The sequence below is a fragment of the Halichoerus grypus genome, chromosome 2 (assembly GCF_964656455.1).
Source record: "Halichoerus grypus chromosome 2, mHalGry1.hap1.1, whole genome shotgun sequence".
Classification (NCBI taxonomy): Eukaryota; Metazoa; Chordata; class Mammalia; order Carnivora; family Phocidae; genus Halichoerus; species Halichoerus grypus.
Window position 1 is genome coordinate 76,874,629 of NC_135713.1, and position 7,080 is coordinate 76,881,708.

Consider the following 7,080-nt stretch of genomic DNA (forward strand, 5'->3'; position numbering starts at 1 on the left):
TCTTGATGTATGTTCCTAATAAAGGTAATTAAAAGTTTTTGTTGGGATGCCTGGGTGGCTCAGTTGGTTAAGCTGCTGCCTTTGGCTTAGGGCATGATCTCGGGTCCTGGGATCAAGTCCCGTATCTGGCTCCCTGCTCAGCAGGGAACCTGCTTCTCCCTCTCCCTCTGTCTGCCACTCCCCCTGCTTGTGCTCTCTCTCTCTCTCCCTCTCTCTCTGACAAATAAATGAATAAAATCTTTAAAAAAAATGTTTTTGCTTTTTATGTTTATACCTATGCTATTAGGTGCATACAATTCATGAATATTATTTCTTCTTGGTGGATTATTTCTTCTATTATTGTATAGATTTCTTCCTCTTGGCTAACGACCTTTGACCTTATTTTGACTGATGATATTGTTACTCAAGCTTTTTACAAGACTAGTATTTTTTTTCAAAATTTTATTTAAATTCAAATTAGTTCACATGTAGTGTAGTATTAGTTTCTGGGTAGAATTTAATGATTCATCAGGTGCATGTAACACCCAATTCTCATTACATCAAGCACCCTCCTTAATGCCCATCACCCAATTACCCATCCCCTCACCTACCTCCCCTCCAACAATCCTCAGTTTGTTCTTTGTTTTAGTTTGGTTTTTTGAAAGTAGATTATAACTTGGAATTAAAGAACAATCAATTGATAATTGCTATAATTAGAAATATTGCAGTTTTTTTGGTGGCAATTCATGTATTGGGCTTATTTCTACTACCTTAACTTTGTGTTTTGTGGTTATTGTTCTTTTTCTTTTTACCTTCCTTGCTTTCTTTTAAATTGATGAAATTTTCTTTTTTTAATCATTCAAAAGCTATAACTTCTGTTTTTATTGTTTTAGTGTTACTCTTAAAATATAAAGATACATTTTTAATTATAACTTCTCCTAAACAGGGCTTTCATTATTCAGTATTTCTATTCTTTTCCTAAACATGAAAAGGTATTAATATGCTCTAAGTATGCATTGGGAATCCTTCTGCAATCTTATTACTATTTAGATTTTTATTTTTACCATTTTAATCCTACAGATTTTGTATTTTTATTTTAATATTATTAAAATAGCTGACATTTTAGCAACTTCTGTGGTTTGTATTTCTTTTTTTTTTTTTTAATTTTTTTATTGTTGTATTTCTTTTGTTTATGTATATCCTTTAATAGTTCTTTTAGTGCAGGTGCATGGACGGTAAGCTTTCAGAGTCTTGACTGTCCAAAAAGTTTTTTTGTTACTTTCACTACTAAACGTTGGTTTAAACTATGTAAAAAATTCTAAATTGATATTTTATTTTTTCTGTCTAGTTGGTATAGCAAGACTAAGAGGGGTATTAAAATTTCCAACTAAGATGGTGCAATTTTCTATTTCTCCTTTCCATTCTGTCAATTTTTGCTCTATATATTTTGAAGGACTGTTATTGTGTTATTCTAATGAATTAAGCCCTTTATCATCACAAAATTTCCTTTCCTCTTTAGCTATTGTAATAGTCTTTTTCTTGTTTTCTCTTTTATCTGATACTATAGACACTTTAGCCTTCTTAGGCATACTGTTTGCATGGTACATCTTTTTCCATTCATTTACTTTCATTTTCCACTTTTACATCTTACTTTGTATCTTTATTTTTTAGTATAATGTGCATCCCTTTAGAGTGCCTATGATTTTTTAATCCATTCTGAAAATCCCTGCCGTTTTTTAGTACCTTAACAATTAATGAAATTACTGTTATGGTAGATTTAGGTTTGCCATTTTGTTACTTGTTTTTTGTTGGTTCCTTCTGCTTTTTTTGTTTGTATGTTTCTCTGTCCCTCCTTTTCTGCCTTAAATGGGATCTTTTGAATATTTTTAGAATTCCATCTTAATTTATCTATTTTTCACATTTGTAATTTTGCATTATTTCTTTTAATGGGTGCTCTATAATTACATCCTTAATTTTTCACAATCTCCTCAGAGTTAATATTATACCACTTCACATGAAATGAAGAAAGCTTTCAATACTATAGGTTTATTTACCCCTGTTGTTTATGCTACAGTTGTCATGTATATTTCATTATACTTTTGAAACCAACAAGACATTGCTGTAATTTTTGTTTTAAATAATCCTGAGTTTTAAAGATACTAAAAGGAAATACTACTCTTACATTTACCCAGATATTTACCATTTCTTATATTCTTCATTCCTATCTGAAGATTTAAGTTTCTATCTGCTATCATTTCTCTTCTACCTGAAAACTTCTTTTACTATTTCTTGTAGTACAGGCCTGCTGGTAATATCTTTTTTGTTTTCTTTTCCTTTATGTAAAAAATGTCCTTATTTTGCCTTCATATTTGGGGACATTTTCACTAGATATGGTATACTGAGTTGACAGTTATGTTTTCCCCTGCAGCTTTTAAAGATGTTGTTTCACCATCTTCTGGCTGTCAGAAGCTTTAGTAAGTTAATGACAGTTCTAATGTTTCTTGCCCTACATGTAATGTGTCAATTTCCTCTGGCTACTTTCAAGATTTACTTGTCATCTTTGGTTTTCAGCAGTTTGAGTATCATGTACTCATACATAGTTTTCTTCATAGTAGCCCTGCTTGGGGATCTTTGAGACTTCTGAACCTATAATTTTAAATTTTTACCAAACTTGGTAAATTTTCAGTAGTTTTTATTCAAATATTTTTTTTTTCTGTTTTATTTTCTTGTCTGTTGCTGTGGCTGCACTTCTGTATATATGTGTGAGGCCTTTTCATATTGTCTAACAGGTCCCTGAAGTTCTATTTTTTTTTCAATGTTGTGTTTTTGTTTCTATTTTTTCAATTTTGTGTCTTTTGTTCTTCATATTGAATTATTTCTGTTGACCTAACTTCAAGTTCTTTGACTTGCTTCTGTCATCTTCATTCTGCTATTAAATCCATCCAAATGTATTTTTAAAAATTTTACATATAGTATTTTTCAGTTCTAGAATTTCCTTTTAATATATTTCTCTGCTGAAATTTAATTATTGTGTACATATTTTCTTTTATGTACTTGAGCATAGTTATAGTAGCTGCTTTAAAATCCTTGTCTGCTACTTCCAGTTTATGATCATCAAGGACAGGTCACTGTTTATTATACTTTTCTCTTGATAATGGATCATATTTTCCTGGTTGAGTAATTTTGGATTTTATCCTAGATGTTATGAAATGTTATGTTGTGGAAACTTTGTTATATTCCTCCAAAGAGTGTTGACTTTTGTATTTTAGCACACATTAATTTGGTTGGATTCAAAATGCAAACTGACTACTGGGAAGCAGCTAAACTCTTATTTGGGTTCTTTTATCTTTAGTGGAGTCTGTGCAATGCATGCATGGTTCAGGAATTACACAGAGATTTGTGCAGAGTATATACAAAATTTGGGGATTTCCTTGTCTGGTTTCTTTTTCACAGACTTATCCTCCTCCCAACTCTCCACTGTTTGTGATTTCTTTAAACTCTATCCTTTGGTTCTTCAGTTGAAAAAGATTGTGTTTTTTTCCACTGGAATCTTAGCCACCTTGTACAGCATCAACTTCTACTTGCTTTTGGGCTAAAAGTCGTTAAAAAATGGGTATCTCAAGACTTACTTTGGTTCTCTCTCTGGTGCCTTCAGATTGTTGCTTTTTGTGTTTTATTCAGAGTTTATAGTCGTTATTTGCAAGAAAATAAGGTGTGGGAGGAGCTTACATACCCACATAATCTTTTTAAATATCAACTTGATCTTATATCCTTTCTGCCTATATTGGTTTCATGATGTCTTGTTATTTCTAAATGGATGTTGTACCTTCATCTCTTTTTGAAATCCTCCATACATAATTTCAAGCTCATTTTTATGTTTTATAAAATAAATTCCACCTCCAGGGTAATCTATTTTCCTCATGGTTTTTGTTTTGTTTTCAGCTTCTCTCTCTCTCCCTCCCTCTCTCTCTCTCTCTCTCTCTCTCTCTCTCTCGCTGTCTTTTAGAACTTGCAGGCTTATTTTGAATGCTTTTGTTTGTTTTTTTGTTTTCTTTATCCCCCTGTACTATCGACTGTTTTATGGTTGCTTCCACTTAGTTCTCTGGGCCCCCAGTCAAAAACTAGTAAACTACTCCACTGATATGTAGGAGTATGGAAGACCCAGTAAGCAGTTTAGCTTAGCTTCTAGCACCAAGGTTGTCTTTTTCCTTAGGCTCACTGTTAACTGATAAAGCTAAAGTCCCATCAGCAAGTCTGCTTCCTTTTACATGTGAGAGAACTCACATAAGGCCCTGATGTTAAGCAGTGACACTACCATCTTGCATGAAACACTTTCAGCATCCCTTCCTCCACAGGAGTCAAATTCCCAGTGGCAATTGCTCCCTTCTGACATGGATGGCAAAACACTTGACACTTCAGACCCTATCTACTCTTTGGATAGTATGGATATTATCTTTTACATGAATTTGAATGCATTTTTTTTTTTGGTTTCTCTTAATATTTCAGCATTATTAGGGGCACCTGGGTGGCTTAGTTGGCTAAGCACCCGACTCTTGATTTTGGCTCAGTTCATGATCGAAGGGTTGTATGTTTGAGCACCATGTTGGGTTCCATACTAGGCATGGAGCCTGCTTAAGATTCTCTCTTTCCCTCTCCCTCTCCCTTTACCCCTCCCCCCTCTTAAAAAATAGTTCACCCATTATTGCTATGTGTTTTGAGTAGATGGTGTTTACAAAGCATGATCCTACTGCACAAGTTTGACCCTGAAATCAATACAAGTTCTTCTATCCTCTCTACTACATACCACGAGCCTCTATATTTTCTTTTGCTTGTTCCTTTCTATGTCTATCAGAAAATACATTAAGTTTTCCTTTCCATTGTTTTGCTTATGCCAGATGATGTAGTCTTGCTTGTATGAAGCCAGGCCTCCTAACATTAGAATTAAGATGAAGAAGGTGAAGTTAGTGAGTATTTACATGTAAGGTAGGATATCAAGGGGAAGAAGGGATAGTATTTGTGAAGAGGACACATTAGAATTTTGGGGTTAAGGTAACAGTCTGTGGAGTCCAAGTGTATGGGCTACAATCCTGGCTCCACTGTGTACTGGCTCTATGGTACTGAAAAGGTACTAAACCTCTCTAAGTCTCATATTCAACAACTGGCAACAGAATTCCTATTAGGGAGAAAACTTTTACTTTTGGTTCAGAAAAAGACCTTGGTAGGCCATTGGTATAGATGATGAAACTCTTAAGGTATGGCTTATATTGCTCCAGGACAAAATAATGGGATAGTAAACTTCTCTATAGGAGACAATAAAATATATTTTTTTGCTCCTGAGGGGAAATAGATATGGAGTATGGTGTGACACTAAGGAATGATGGAGGAAGACTAATTCTGAAAGTTCTCCAGTGGTGCTATGGCTAAAGGATATCTCAAGAATAAGAAAGCATATGGCTTACTGAAAAGTTGCTTGTTTTCCTAAACTGTGATCCTGTCTTGTTCCACAGCTCCCAAACTTGAGCAATATCACTAACCTCATCAATGGCTTATATGAGATTTTTGTGTATTATAATTTTTAATGGAAATGGCCTGGTAAGGCAGTCCATAGACGGAATGGAATCCTCAGAACCAGTGGAATGAGCCCCAGGGGTGAACAAGAAAACATATACTTGGGTATTTATAGAAATCCCAGGGAGGCTTCAGATTTCAATTAGGAGACCCCAAGTTAACAAATGGTCAAAAAATGAGGTAGGGATAGAAGGTAAAGCTAGCAGAGCTCTTGGTTGAGTGGGAAGAGGTTAAAGATCAACTGAAGGCATCTTGTACCCATCATCTGATCATTCATGGACTAATTCTGACCACAAGTACTTACAGAAGATTCTCATTATTTGCAGTAGGGATGTTCTCTCAAGTTGCCACAAACACTGAATTAATGAATAGTGAACAAAGGGACAACAAAGTTAGGTCCCTGTGAGCCTCTGATCACAACACTGATCAATGTTATGATTGACCAATACATACCTTCTTTTTTTTTAAATTTTTTTATTGTTATGTTAATCCCCATACATTACATCATTAGTTTTAGATATAGTGTTCCATGATTCATTGTTTGTACATACCTTCTTTTATGTGTGTTTCTGTTTAGAGACACCTTATTTAACATACATTGTTGATGCATTAACATTGAACTCATGGCCCACCAGCTCTATAACTCACTCCTTAAAGAAATTTATCTCACACATATACTTTCTGTGTGAATCACATCCAGTCTTCCTGTGCTTAGAAACACTAGACAGAACTGTATGACTTTATTTGGGGGCTATTTTAAACAGCAAAATGACCAACAGAAAGCACAAAAATGTGAAACACATATGGCACTAAATAGACCACAGAAAGAACACTTGTTTATAGTATGAGAGTTGAAACAAGAAGGCAGAGTGTCACCTTGTTCAACTTCAGTTAGGAATGTGGCCATCAGATGATTCAGTTTTTTGCTGCTCTGCACATGTCTCTGAGTGACCTCAACAGCACAGCAAGTCTTGATTTTGGGGTTACAAATAAATTTTAGTGACTAGGCAAATTAGCAAGTACACATTCCATAAATAATGAAGATTGCCTGCATTTTAATTTTGACAGGTGTCAACATGTGCTTAGGATTTGGCAGTCACAGTAAAATCTTCAGTTGTATTCCTAATATTCCAAATGAGAAGAGAAACATAGAACATGATCTTCAATTATATACTCCTATTTAAAATCCGGTTAGATAAAATAGGACCAGTTCAGCAACTCTGCTTCTTTCAGAGGTTTTGCTTTTGTGAAAAAATGTGCATCTCCTCCAGAAAATTAATGAAATAACCTAAAAATTTAAAACTCTTAAATTTACAGATGTATGAGTTCTTTCTAAGTAAAAACTGTAGAAAAATTTGGAGTAATTTGATACATTAAAATTCGTTTTACTCTCTATTCCCAAAAGTCTCAATTGCTTTTTAAAATTGAGCACTTAAAAACATTTATGAAACTACAGTAATTACTAACAGTATCTATAAAAATCTTCAATTGCTGAAGATTATTCCCTTGCACCCTCAATTTCAAAGTAAGTCA